The 15,046-nt window shown below is 38.6% G+C and overlaps 1 long non-coding RNA gene across 10 annotated transcripts in view; it reads right to left on the reverse strand.

Annotated features, from left to right (window-relative positions):
• Positions 1–784: 784 nt before the first annotated feature.
• Positions 785–15,046, reverse strand: part of LOC146000052 (uncharacterized) — a 73,489-nt gene continuing 59,227 nt past the window's right edge. For 8 of the 10 annotated variants that reach the window (XR_014443459.1, XR_014443463.1, XR_014443460.1 and 5 more), the window contains 2 exons: positions 13,031–13,090; positions 5,874–5,935 (listed from right to left, as the gene is read on the reverse strand). This is a non-coding gene — a long non-coding RNA (uncharacterized LOC146000052). Of the gene's footprint in view, positions 941–3,810; positions 3,869–5,873; positions 5,936–13,030; positions 13,091–15,046 lie in introns of those variants that run through there. The other 2 variants (XR_014443466.1, XR_014443461.1) reach the window with 2 other exon arrangements.

The following is a 15,046-nucleotide window of genomic DNA, read 5'->3' on the forward strand; positions in this document are numbered from 1 at the left end:
AATACGAACATGACTAATAAAAAAATATGCAAAGGCATAAAAAATGGACAACATTGTCTGGATAATGCAAACCTTTGGGTATTTTGGATAATCCAAATATACATTATCTGGATTTGTACACCCCTACTATAAACTGCAAATGAGCCATTTCTCCTCTACAATGTTCTTGTCCCTGACTATGGTTGCATAGAGTGAAAAGAAGAGCATTTAATACAGACAGTATTATACCTTGGTCAACTGACTGATGAGATTAAAGATCCATATCAGATCACACATTTTTTGGGTGGAGGACCTAAAAACTATGCATACAAAATAAATATCATCACAATGACATCAAATATGTAATCAAACTGGGTGGGATAACTATGGATTACAGAACACAATTGCAAATTAATTTTGATTATTTCAAACAGCTTGTGAAATATGAAAGATTCTCTCGGGCTATTGACAAGGTGAGTTGTTGAGAAGATTCCAAGCTTTCAAGAGAGAACATCACACTCATCCTCACTTATACTCTCAAGATGAGAGTCTGGTCGAAAGCCTGAGATAATCTTTTCATCATTCGTTGTGTGGAAAGCTTCCAGACTGACTTACAGGTGTGAAAGGTTGAAACTAAAGAGAGAATAATTTAAAACCCATGCAAAATCAAGAGCAAAAAGTAATCTTGAAATTGCTTCTTAACCTGAATCAAAAATTCACCCATCAGTGTACACGAGATGAAGAAAACTAGATAACTTTCTTTCAGGATGTAAATTAAAGAGAGTGATATTTCTTTTCTGTTTTATTGACAAAGTACAAGTTTGACAGGTTCTTTCACTTGCAAGATATCGGGTGCTTTGCTGGTGGTTATTCTGTTGCTGGTGCCTCTATCACTGCATTTTTATTTTTACTGCTACAGTTGTATTAACACTGCACACACAACATTCTGGCTCAATTTCATCTTGAAAAGACAATATAAAACAAAATGAACTTTGTAACAATAATTTATATCATTACTGAAATAAAAAATAAGTCACAACGTAATGTTTGCTTAAAATATAGGAACTACATAATATGTTCTCCTCGAAAGAGAACGTTGAAAAGATACGAGGCGTATTTTTTAAGTAAGTACCATTTTGATATGTACAAAAATACAAGTGAACGTTTTGTAACAATTTTATTGTTACATGAAAGACCACACTTTTATCTACTTTTCCACATAATTTGCCACCAATATTAAGGCACTTATCATAATAAACAACAAGGTTTTGTATTCAGTCGTCATAGAAGTTTGCCCCCTGAGTTGACAGCCAATGTAACACTGCTGTTTTGAGGCTATCGTCGTCATCGTGGCGCTGACCTCCGAGATGCTTCAGTTGCAGAAACACGTAGTAGTCACTGGGTGCTAGATCGGGGCTGTATGGAGGATGATCGAATTGTTCCCAGCCAAATGATGCGATGAGATCTTGAGTTCAATTGGATGCATGTGGACTGGCATCCTCATGCAGCAAAACGATCCCTTTACTGAGCATGCCACCCCTTTTGTTTTGAATGGCAAGGCGCAGCTTTTTTTAAAGTCTCACAATATGTTTCGGAATTTATTGTGTCACCATGAGGCAAAAAATCAACAAGCAACACCCCTTTCCTGTCCCAAAACACGGTACACATGATTTTCTGGACTGAAATTGTCTGCTTAAACTTCACTTTCTTGGGCGATGTTGAATGCTGCCATTCCATGGATGATTGTTTTGTTTCGGGTGTAACGTAGGCCACCCATGTTTCATCGCCTGTGACAATTTGGCATAAGTATGCGTCACCTTCAGCTTCATAACGCACAAGAAAAGTCAAGGCGCTACTTAAACGTTTGCTTTTGTGCGCCTCAGTTAACATTTTTGGTACCCATCGTGAGCACAATTTTCGATAGTTTAAGCGTTCGGTAACAATTTCGTAAATAACACTTCTTGAAACTTCAGGGAACTCCTCTGATAAGGAAGAAACCATGAAGCGTCTGTTCTCTTTCACTTTTCGTCGACTTTCTGCACCACATTGACAGTGATCGCTGAGGGTCACCCACTCTGTTCCTCGTCATGAACGTTCTTTCGGCCATCTTTGAAAGCTCTTACCCATTTGCATACCATCCCCCACTCAATGTTTTGTCCGTACACTTCACAAATCTGATGGTGAATTTCAACTGCTTTCACGCCTTTAGCACCAAGAAAACGAATAACAGAGCGTATTTCACAGTCGGCGGAGGCATACGCAAAAGCAAATGTATACACGATTGATTGTTGCCGCAATGGCGTCTGTAGCTTGCCAACAGATGTAGGTACACAGTGCGCATGCACAGGACACCGACTGCAGCGGCGGAATTTCAAAACGGTACTTACTTTAAAAATATGCCTCGTATTTATTTCATAGACAGGATACATTTCCAGCAAAGAATAGAAATAAATAAATAAAATAAAGTATTATTTGCCAATACTGGACAGTAACCATAGAGCTGCTATGTTGCGAAGAATGGGGAAGTGTTTTAGGAATTGAATATCAAATCAATACGGATCTCTGTTTGAAATGATAGTGTGCAAAGCTTAAATTTATTGGATAAAATTTATTTCGTAAGGTCAAAAGATACAAAATATTGGCCTGAATACCCAGTATATAGTGTTAATGTTTTGGCATGGCAATTAAAACCAGGAGAAAGTAAAAAGAGTACTTTTAGCACACAAATATGTCACTCAAATTCCATACAGTAAGTTATCTATAGTGCTTGACATGACTCAGTATTGCCCCGAAATTTTAACCTTTAGTAAAGAACTGGTATCACAGCCTCAACATGGGAGCAATTTCTTTAAAACTACAAATGATATTCCAGTTCAGTCTTTTTGTTCATTTGCATACAGCCTCAAATCACAAAACAATATATCAATTGTTACTATTATTAACACCTCCCTCTTCCAGTATATCGCATATCTAAATATACATGCACTGTCTGGCCCCTGTGGCAGAGTGGTTAGCACATCGTGCTACAACGGCAGGGGTCCCGGGTTCAAATCCCAGCTTGGGTATGAATGTTTGTGAGTGTCTATTCATCAATTTCATCATATCACCCATCCCCACCTTCACAAATTAGCCAAAAGTGGCACAAAAAGCGAAGTAAAATAAAGTAAATCAATAAACAACATGCATTGTCACACATACTCAAAAACACTTGTTACCAACCTTTGGCATACGTACAACATAAAACCTCTTTCCCATTATATGCACACAAAAAGTTTATTTTTATTTACTTTTCCCCATACTTATCGTTTACAAAAGAATATTATCTCCCAATTCTTTACAACTCTCATACATGTTTAAAATGCTTGTGAAAACCTGTGCACACCTGGGTATTACTCATCCATTGTGGTATCTACAGTTTTGCAACTCAACTCCATAGAAATTTCTTTCAAATAATAAAAAAAAAGAAGGAACATCAGGTTCCTATGTTGTTTTGGTGATGTCTGTTTCCACATCGCAAGTTTAACATTTTTTCCTCTATTAATGTCATAGGACCATCCCATTCATTAACAAAGTTTTTAGCATCCGAGATGGAGACAGGACAATAGGATACAGACAGGCAAATTATAAAAGACTAATGTTAAATTATATCATACTACAAAAAAAAAAGTCTTAGGACGATAGAAAATAATGCCATCAAATATTTACAGTATATTTTTGTAGTAAAACAGATTAGAAGATTCTAAAATATTTTACATACTTAAAACTTCTCATATGACATTGGTTAACTCAAAATAATATTTAGAATGTTAAAACAAAAGAACATTGCAGTACCTTCCTCCAATTGCATTTAGCATCACTGGAATAGCAGTCTCCATTATGAAGTGTTTTTCTAAAAAAAACAATAAATATTTATTTCAAACAAATTTTGAACAGAATTCACAACACACAGTATAAAACGTTACAATCAGATTTAATGGAGTCATCATTCTCAAAAGTCATATCGTCTAGGGCATATTCTATTCATCATTTAGTTCAGAAGTTTATTGTACAAATTTAAATTATGGGAATGCGAGAAGTGGTAATAGATAATTAAGGTACTCACGTTTTCCGTGAAGCTGTTTTACATTATTTTCTATTAATTTCGGTAGCCACTGCCACCATCCTCATTGGAATTCGTTGTGTTGTTGCTTGGCACATTTCTGTTAAGTTTTTTCCTAAATCGCCGCTAGGTGTGCTGCTGTCACCTGTATGTCTGCATATATGTCATCTGCTGTTCACCGGTGTTAATTGCTGCAGTAATGGAAGCCAGGCATGGTGTGTGTGACCACTATGTTCAGTTCATGGTTGTAGTGTATGATGGCGTGTGTTTCTTTACTTTTTGTGTCAATCAGTGTGTGCTTTGTATTTGACATGTACTTTCTCAATTTTATGGTTGTGGAATTTCATATGCTTGGCAAGTTCGGTGGTGGGTTGGGCAGTTTTTGGTGGAGCAGGTGCACCATCAACACAACCCACTCCACCATCGCAACCAGATCCCAGTAACAAAACCAAGTGGTTTGCTTTTTCCTGCCATCCTACCACATCGAACCATCTTACCAAAGCCCCCCGCCCCTACAACATCCAAATAGCACACAAACAAACCTCCAAAATAGCTGACCAACTAAACAAACATAAAAGGTACTTCCCCTCTCCCTCAACAATCCAGGCGTCTATGATGCTGAATGCGAGTGCAAGGCTCATTACATTGGCAGATCAATCAGACCCATCAGTGAGAGAATTCAGCACCACCCATCAAATGCAAAAACTGCCCAATCCACCACCAGACTTGCTAAGCATATCAAATTCCACAACCATAAAATTGAGAAAGTACATGTCAAATATAAAGCACACACCATGATAGACACAAAAAATAAAGAAACACACGCCATCATGCACTACAACCATGAACTGAACGTAGATACCATTACTGCAGCAATTAACACCGGTGAACAGCAGATAACATATACAGACATACAGGTGACAGCATCACACCTAGCGGCGATTTAGGACAAAACAACAGAAACGCGCCAAGCAACAACACAACGAATTCCAATGAGGATGGTGGCATTGGCTACCGAAATTAATAGAAAGTAATGTAAAACAGCTTCGCAGAAAATGTGAGTAGAAATTTAGTAAAGTACAAAGAGGCAAATCATAAGATAATTAACAAAGATCAATCATACTAAACACACAGGAGGTATCTTCAGGATTGTAAAAAACAATGGCATGTCTAATGCATACTTTTCTGTAAAACTGCTTGGAAAAGAATAAGCATCTGAAATTTTACTTGGTTAAAACTGACTTACGCCACCAACAGCATTCTTTGAATTTCTCTCTTTCGAAAATCTGCTATGATATTCTAAAATGTGAAAAATTACATCGGTTTAGAATTCCTTCTGGAGCCTTTATATGAATCTTGGTGATGTTTGCTTTGCTGTTGCTTAGATATTATCAATAGTTTAATAAGCTCATGTACACAAGAAACTTTTGAGAATATCTAAGCAACAGTGAAAGCAAACCACATGAAGATTCAAATGAATGCTCTAGAAGGAATTCTAAGCACATGTAATTTTTCAGATTCTTTAATATAGCGGTTTTTCAAACGGAAGAAATAAAAACATGCCTTGGCATCGGCTAAAGGTCCAGCCGAGCCTCAAGGTAGCAAACTAAGACCAAAGTGAGACAATATGCACACCTTTATTATGTCCCATCAGGTGGACATGTTGTACATGCATGTGCAGTGGTTTATTACACTGGAGCTGCTTGTGTCGCTTCAGTCTGAAAGCTCCCAATAACTTCTGATATTATATTGGTCAACACATTTATGAATGATCAACATAAATAAGATTGCGTACCTTCCATCCTTGGCCAATTAGCATCAGTTGAACAGCAGTCTTCATTTATACAAATTGCTTATCTGAAAGAAAGAACAATCAATTACCATATCAACCAATTTGCAGCTAACATCTTAATAAAATTAATAATAAAAGTACCATCAGTTTCTAACAGGTGATATCATTCTCAAGTCATACCGTCTAGTAGATTCATCATTTAGTTCAGAAGTTTGAACTGAACAGATTTAGTTCAGTTTAGTCAATCACAAAGAACTAAGTAATAAAAATGACAAATTATCAAAATTATTCTTGGGCTCTTGCTTCTAAAAAGGTAAAGTGTTCCCCTGTGCATAGCACCACGCCATGAAGGCGTATAGGGGGTGTGGGGGAACGCCCCACACTTTCTTGATCCGGTCGTGAGTGGGGGTGATGTGATCAGCATCACGCCCCTGACCGCCTTTACCCCCCAGGGTTTCCCCCAGGTACCCATGTTATTCGACGCTGGGTGGGCGCCGGGGCCACTTTCACCGTTAGAAGCTCTTGCTTCTGGATTCTTGAATATTACGAGCTCAAGATTGTTTAACACTATGACCTTAGAGAAAACTTTTTGAAGAAAATCTGCTTAAGAGATTAATTGAAGCAGTTGAAATGTTTTGCACACATTGATAACCTAATCTAATTCTAGACTTCTCATGTGATAAGAACTTCACAACTTTACATTTATGGCCAACATCAATGGGACTTCCAATATGTTCTTTCCCTTCCATTTAACTTCCTTTTAAAAATGCTTTACTCAGTTTGCTCAGATAAAATATAAATTCCAATTAAATCATATTTGAACCCATTTCACAATGAAAATTATAAAATGTTAAATCAGATTTAACCTTTAGCCGGTAGAGCCTAACACACCTGGATAGTCTCTGAGGATGGGACATTTCCAAGAGCCCACTTTTCAAACTTGCCACGAAGTATAATAAAAATCATGGCTCGAGAACTAGTTCTCATAGAGATATGAAATCAGGAGTTTTGATTTCTGTCGAAGATAGGGCTTTTAGTGAAGGCAAAATTTATTGTTTCTCCCAATAATTAGTGTTAAAGGAAGAAGAAAATTACATTTTCAAAAAAAAATAAAAAAAAAAAAAATACATGCACTCAACTGGACCGACCCTCCAAGACAAAGGTGAATGAAAAAAATGTATGCAAAGTTTCGTTGAAAATAGACATACTTCTTGGTTTAAAAAATAATGTACAAGAGCAGCAGTGTTGTCAGTTACGCAACAATATCCGGAATTTACATCTAGCATCGGCTCTATAGATGCTGGATGGACAACATCTGCAGGGGAGCCCAACAAAAGACCAATCTTTGAGGACATGTGATGCTCGCATCCCAACTTCGAAATAAGGAAATTATGAACTTGGGGCCTTAGACCCAGCATTCCCCTTGGACTCTAAAGCGCAGTGGTTCCCAAAGTGTGCACCGCGGTGCTCTGGGGCAGCATGAAATGTTCCAATATTTTCAGTGAAATATGATATGATTGTTCCAAATGTGTTTGTTTAGTACTTTCCACTAACAAAATTTTTCTGAATTTGAAATGTGTGTGTATTTTTTAACTTCAGGCAAGCAACCTAACATCACTGAGTGGTGCAAATATTAGTTAGGCCTACATTCTGACTTGGGCACCGCGGAAATGTCTCGAAATGAAAAAGTTTGGAAACCTCTGCTTAGTGTGTTGCTTTTTACTCATTATTACATGTATTTTTTTTGCAGTGGTTTAAGAGTTATAGCCTTTTTGTCCTAACTCCACACTCCCTATATACCCCTTCATGACATGGTGCAAAGGGGGGAGAACTGGGATTTCTTCATCCCATTCAAGGGGCTCATGAACCCACCCAGTGTCATTTAAAGTGGCAGTGTGGATACACTAGAACCTTGATAAAATGCAAGTATAATTCCCGGTTCTCAAGGTGAACTTTTAAAAATTCAATGGTACAGATATTTTCTCCATTTCAGCCTTACGTATTACCACAGGTATTATAGTGGAACCACAAGCAAAACAACTTGTGCAGACCCCCGACTCCTGTGCACCATGCTTCCTTGTGGACCGAGGTGGAGGGAAGAAGGGAAAGATGCATGGGGACTTTTCGTCCCAAGGTTTTTTTCCTTGTGGTCGATCTATACCCCCCTCTCATCCCCCACCCACACATACACACACACACACAAATAGATTAACAATATAAAGGGTCTGTACAATTCCAATTTATCCAAAAATTCTAATTCAATTAAACGGTATATATATTTAAAATATTTAATTTAAGGTGTGGAATTTACATTTGCCATTTCACATACTGACTCGAAATAAATCTACAAATATTACGGGATATATTAATGTACGAAGAAGTTTTAATTGTATAGGAATTTCCAACTCACATTTACCTATCAAGTTCAAGATATATTGCAATAATCATACGTCTGCCAGATAGATTGTTCTGCACAGGACACTAACAAAGCAAACGATCTCAAAGAATTGTGTTGTATTTTTTTCTCCCTTTTCTATCCTCAACAAAAAAAAGTAAACTGTGAAACACTTGCCTCAGAACATTAATATATATAACTTCAATGGGGTTTGGGTTAATAATAGTAGTTGCAATTTTTCACGTCTACGGAGAATAAGTCAAGCAGAATTCCCGTTGAGTAGCCACCTCAGTGGGTGACTTAATTCCTGTTGTTCCCTGTGGAACATAGGGCATCAACAAAGCATCTCCACCTGGTCCTACTGACGGCAATTCTCTTCACTGCATTTCAGCTCTTTCCTTCCTCCAAGGCCTCAGCGTGAACAGATCTTCGCCACGTCTGTCTAGGCCTCCCTCTTTTCCTTCTTCCCTGCGGGTTCCAGTCTAGTGCCTCTCTCTCGACAGCCTCATTTTCCTTCCTCAACGTATGCCCTATCCAATTCCATTTTCGCCGCTTTATTTGTATGGACACCTCGGTTTCTCCAGATTTTCTCCAAAGTTCTTGGTTTTGAATCACTTCTGGCCAAAAGATATTGAAATTTTTTCTCAGGCAGCGATTGATGAAGGTCTGTAATTTAGAGGTAATCGTTTTTGTTACTTTCCATGTCTCAGACCCATACAACAGTACAGACTTAACATTACTTCGAAAAATACGAAGTTTGGTCTTCATAGATATCTTCTTGTTTTTCCATACTGGATAGAGCCTCACAAAGGTGCCATTTGCTTTTTGGATTCGTTGAGAAACATCCTGTGCCGCCCCTCCGTCTTTTGCCACCACACTACCCAAGTAAGTAAAGCTACCCACATTTTCAATAATCTCTTCACCAATATTAAACGGGTCTGTTTTTGTGGAGTTAATCCTCAGTGCCTTGGTCTTCTTGGAGTTAATCACAAGTCCTGCTTTTTTTGCACTTTCTATCAAATCTGCTAGTTTTGTTTGTATATCACCATGTGCTTCAGATAAGAAGCACAAATCATCTGCAAAATCAAGGTCTTCTAGTCTGTTACTCAATCCCATTGGATACCACGTCTTTTCCCTCCTATTACATTTCGCATCACTGCATCGATCACAATCAGGAACATTGTAGGTGATAATATACAACCTTGCCTCACTCCAGACTGCACACCTATTGGTTCAGATACACGGCCTTCATGTATAACTCTACATGTATAATCACGATAAGTTTCTCGGATAAGATCAAGAATTTTTGTGGGCACTCCATATCGTTTCACTTCCTTCCACATTGCATTTCTGTTGACCGAGTCAAATGCTTTCTCGAAGTCAACGAAAACTGTATAGAGACGAGATGACCATTCTATACATTGTTCCAAAATTATCCGCAAGGTGTTAATTTGATCAATACAGGAGCGATTTGGTCTAAACCCTGCCTGTTCTCTTCTGAGTCTCGAGTTAACATGCTCCTTAATTCTGTTTAGGATAACTCTAGTGAAGATCTTACTCGGAATGGACAGAAGTGCTATACCTCTCCAGTTGTCACACTTTGATGTATCCCCTTTTTTTGGTAGCTTCACCAACAGGCCACTCCTCCAGTCCTTAGGCATCACTCCCTCTATCCATATCTTCTCAAATAAGGGCTGCAACATATTTGCTGTGGTGTTTATATCACTTTTCAGCACTTCCGGTGGTATGTTGTCGACACCAGCTGCTTTACAATTACGTACCTCTTTCAGAGCCTGTTTAATCTCTCCTACTGTTGGAACATCCATCCTAATTCTTACACTGGGGCCAACATCACAATCATTATCATCTTCCTCTTCCCCCTGGTCTATCTGAGCATCCACAGAGCGATTAAGGGTTGCAGAGAAGTGCTCCTTCCAACGTTTCAGTTGGTCCTCGGTATTCGTAAGGAGGGTACCATCTTTACTTCTCACTGGTCGATTTCTCTGCATCTGTTTCCTTGACAGAACTTTTGTGATGTTGTATAGTTCTTTAAGATTCCTCTTTTTTGCTGCTTCCTCCGCCTGCTGAGACAGATTGTCTACCCAATTTCTTTGATCCCTACGAACACTACTCTTTACTTCTCGATCCTTCTCTGTATACTTTGTTTGCAATTCTGCCTTCCTTGCCCTTGTCCTGCTTGAGTTCATTGCCTCCTTAATTACTTTTCGCTCATTAATCCTTTCCCAGGTCTGCAGAGACATCCAATCTTTTTTCCTCCTATCCTTGAAGCCCAGAACCTTTTCACTTACTTCTGTGAAGGCAGATCGAATTTTTGTCCATTCTCTTTCAATTGTTTCATTCTGCTCACTTTCATCGGTCCAGTGGGTACCTGGAGGAAACTCTGGAGAGAAAGGCAGCCAGGGGCACAGTGCTTATCACACCACCCTCATCTTTGGTCGTGATCAAGAAAGGGTGGAGCCCTAACTCCACACTCCCAATATATGCTTTTATGGCATGGTGTGCAAAGCACAGGTAGTAACAATGGATGTATTGTGTTATTTGAGTATGTCATACCTTCATATGCATCTAATGAACAAGAAGACAACTGAAATACGATGCATTGTTTTCAAGAATTGGTGCATTATACCTGCCACAAAATTAGTTTGGTATTGAGAACTGAAGGAACACGCGTCACGGTGTTGCCAAATCGTATGGTACACAGTGCAGCCGTCTGATGCTGTGTCGAGGAAAACTTGTTATGAAAAGGAACAACAATGATGAAATGTGTTATTGTTTTCTCTCTTCATTTCCATTTCCTTTACAACACCCCTAAGGGTGCCAGAGGTGTATTGGAGTTGAGCAACATTGGGAGTGTTACTACTCATCTTAGCGACCCCGAAAACTATGGATTCCACACTAAAATCTGTCGTTTTACATGTCACTCCCACCCCTAGGGGTGCCAGATGTGTTTTGGAGTTGAACGGCATTAAGAGTTTCACTATTCATCTTAGCGACCCCGAAAACTATGGATTCCACGCTAATATCGGTAGTTTTCGATTATTTTTACATGTCACCCCCTTCCCACCCCCCCCCTGCTAGGGGCATCTGAGTTGAATGGCAATGGGAGTGTCACTATTCAACTTAGCATCCCCAAAAACTATGGTATTTTTACGTCTTCCCACCCCACACAGCATTTCTTTCCAGATTGTAGTCATGTGTACCAAGTTTCGTTGAAATCGCTCTAGGCGTTCGAGAGTTATGCCGGTAGAAACACACACACATACATCTATTTTTATATATTCAATGAATATAGAGAATTATTAACATTATGCCACAGATAAATGCATTTGATATTATACTTCCAGTGTGTGCAAGATAAAAAAAACTGCCCCGTATACAGAGCAGTATATCTGTAGTTAAAAGATATTGCAAGCCGAATAACTATGTACAAAGGAAAGTAAATATACTGCTGGACAAAAATAAAACAAACAAGGAAAACGGACACCTTAATATTTGACATCTGAATTCCAATTACTTATTATCTTATTCTTATTTAACTTATTAACAATTCTGCTTCAAAGGCTAACTAAATGTTGCAGAAATTATTGGAAATAAGAAACCCTTGATTAAGATCCTGTCGCCATCTGTGATCACTGCAGAAAGCTCATCAAGTGGAAAACAGAATCGTGAAAGAACAGAAGTTGACCGCTAATTGCTAATAATTGAAGGGTTCTGGTGTAAAACATGGTGACAAAATGCAGGTTTCGAGATATTGAAAGTTGATGTTTCAAAAAAATCTGATTTACAAATTAAAATATATTCATAAATTATTTACAGCAAATATGATTCAATTGTATGTTTACTACCATACAAACATGATATTTCATCAAAATTATTTTTTTTTTTTTGGTGGTGCTACATGCAATTTGTTTGAGGGTTGTTCAAAGAATTGTTGTAGTTACCATGCTTTACATGCAACAATATTGTCAAAATGAGTGATCAGATACCAGTTATTCAAGCTAACTTGTGATGTCAGTTCAATAATAATATTTTGACATTAGACCTTTTATAGCAAACATAACAATTTGCAACACAAAAATGAAAGCCTTTACCAGGTGCGCCGGTTAATAATTCTTACTTTCGTCGCTGGAGCAAGGGTTGGTGTGTTACTGTTATTGTTTTCTCTCTTCATTTCCATTTCCTTTACAACATGAACGAATTAACGAAACGAGCATTGTTTACAGGTTACCTTTTCAATCCATTCTGAAAATATTGAATATATACACTTTCAATAATCATTTCTTTCCGAAGTCGCCGTTGAAGTCTGCCCATCTTTCAATTATACCGCAACTGAATTGCACAAAGATTTTGATTGGCTCGCATGCCAGCAACCCACCCTCCCGCAGTGACGTAGACCCGCTTTCTCCACGTGCTTCACAAGCGTCAATACCAAACTAATTTTGCGGCAGGTATAATTGCTGCTTGCGGTGGTGGTTTCAACAGAAATTCTGGCATGTATGTTATCAATGTCAACAGTCATAATGTCTAGGTTCTCTTCTAGACATTTATTTCAGGAACATGATTAACAAAATTTACATCATACTTACTAAGCAGAAAATGCCTTGTGGTTTGTAAAACACTATGCCATTAAATATGTACAGCATATTCTTGTAAATAAACTGCTTGGAAAATGAACAAAAGCATCTGAAATATTTTACAAAATGACAATTCATGAATGATCAACAAAAAATAAAGATTTCAGTACCTTTCTTCCCTTGGCAATTAGCATCACTTCAATAGCAGTCTCCATTTGCAAAGTGCTTTCCTGAAATAAAAAACAATAAACTAAAAAACAAATTTTCAAAAACTTCACAAGAAGGAGGGAAAAAGAGAGGAAAAAGCATTATCAGGTTGCAAAGTGTTATCATTCTCAACAGTCATAGCGTCGCGGGTTTTTTTTCATCATTTGAGACAGAGCTTTATTGTACATATTTAGTTCATCTGCAATATATTTAGATACAAACAGGTAAAACATGCATCTTAAATAGTACAGAACTGGTATCATAGCCTCAATGGGGCAGCATTTTCTTTAAAACTACACATGATATACCAGTTCAGTCTCTGTTCATTTGCATACATCTTCAAATCACAAAACAATATATCAACTGTTACTATTATTAACACCTCAGATTACCACCTGCCTCTTTTTCCAGTATATCACATTTTTCATAACACATACACTGTCACATATACTCAAAAAACAATCACATCGCCCACCTTTGACAAATGTACAACATAAAACCTCTTTCCCATTATATACACAAAAAGTTACTTATTTACTTGCACCCATCTACAGGGTGTATCAGAAGTCCCTTACCACCCCTTGTAAAATACGCAGTGATGTATTTTCATGGAATTTAATATGGACGATACAAAATAAACCTAGGGGGAGACCTATTGGGAGTATGTCACAGGGACGGCCGCCATCTTGTTTCTGCCATCTGGAATTCAACTTTCTTATTAAAATGAAAGGTGGGACATGTGATACATGACCATAGGCTAGAATTTTGTCAGGATGTCAAATCTGAAATCAGATTTCATGTAACTTCATTTAGTGAAAAGTTATTGGCAACTGAAAGTGATGTTGAACTGTTTGTTGCAGGTGTTGAACCATGCCGTTAACAACTGAGGAATGCATCCAGATTGTCAAACTGTGGGGTGGTAGAAGTGCCCATGCAGTGGCTGCCGATTTCAACCTGCGTCAACTAGAACGTCACCCTGTGTCACATGTTGCAGTGGCAGTTATTAACCAAATTTGAGGAGACGAGCACGGTCTTGGACAGACCGCAGACATTCACGGATGAAGAAACATCTACGGCAGTGCTGGCCTCCTTCTCAACGTCACCACAGCGAAGCACACGACGTATAGCAATGCAATGTGCTATGAGTCACAGTTTAGTGTACAGGGTGCTACATAGGCACAAGTGGCATCCGTATAAGGTGCAAATGCAGCAACACCTCTTCGAGATTGATCCAGATCGACGCATGCAGTTTTGCAAGTGGGCTATCGCGCAATTACGGCTAAATTCAAACGTCGCTATGCAGATACTCCATTCCGATGAAGCGAACTTCTACGTAAATGGGGAGGTGAATATGCAAAACATGCGCTATTGGTCGCATGACAACCCCGCATGGACAGATCCCTCCAAAATGACCAATGCAGGCAAAATTATGGTGTGGGCAGGAATATGGGGAACATGGATAATCAGTCCATTTTTCATTCAAGGAAATTTAAATGCAGAACTATACCTGGCGATGCTACAGGAACAGATACTGCCAGCTCTGAAGTCAGAAGATGGTACATTTTGCAGGTTTTTTCAACAAGATGCCTCCCCATTATGGCATCCAGGTGCGTCAGTACCTGGATGAACAATTTCATGGGGCATGGATTGGTCGACGTGGGCCAGTTGAATGGCCTGCCTGATCACCTGACCAAACTCCAATGGACTTCTACCTTTGGGGACACGTTAAGGCTATGGTGTATGCTGTGAATTCGTGATCTTTGTCATCTGGAACAACGTATCATGGCTGCCTTTGAGCAAATTTCACCAGATACCTTGCTCGGTGTCCAAAGACGTTGGGAGAAACTTCTGCAAAAGTGAATTTCCCAACACGGACATGTGGAGCACATTCGGTAACAGGTAGACATACTTTCAGTTGCCAATAACTTTTCACCAAATGAAGTTACATGAAATCTGATTTCAGATTTGACATCCTGACG

Source organism: Lepisma saccharinum, chromosome 16 (assembly GCF_977018435.1).
Source record: "Lepisma saccharinum chromosome 16, izLepSacc3.1, whole genome shotgun sequence".
Classification (NCBI taxonomy): domain Eukaryota; kingdom Metazoa; phylum Arthropoda; class Insecta; order Zygentoma; family Lepismatidae; genus Lepisma; species Lepisma saccharinum.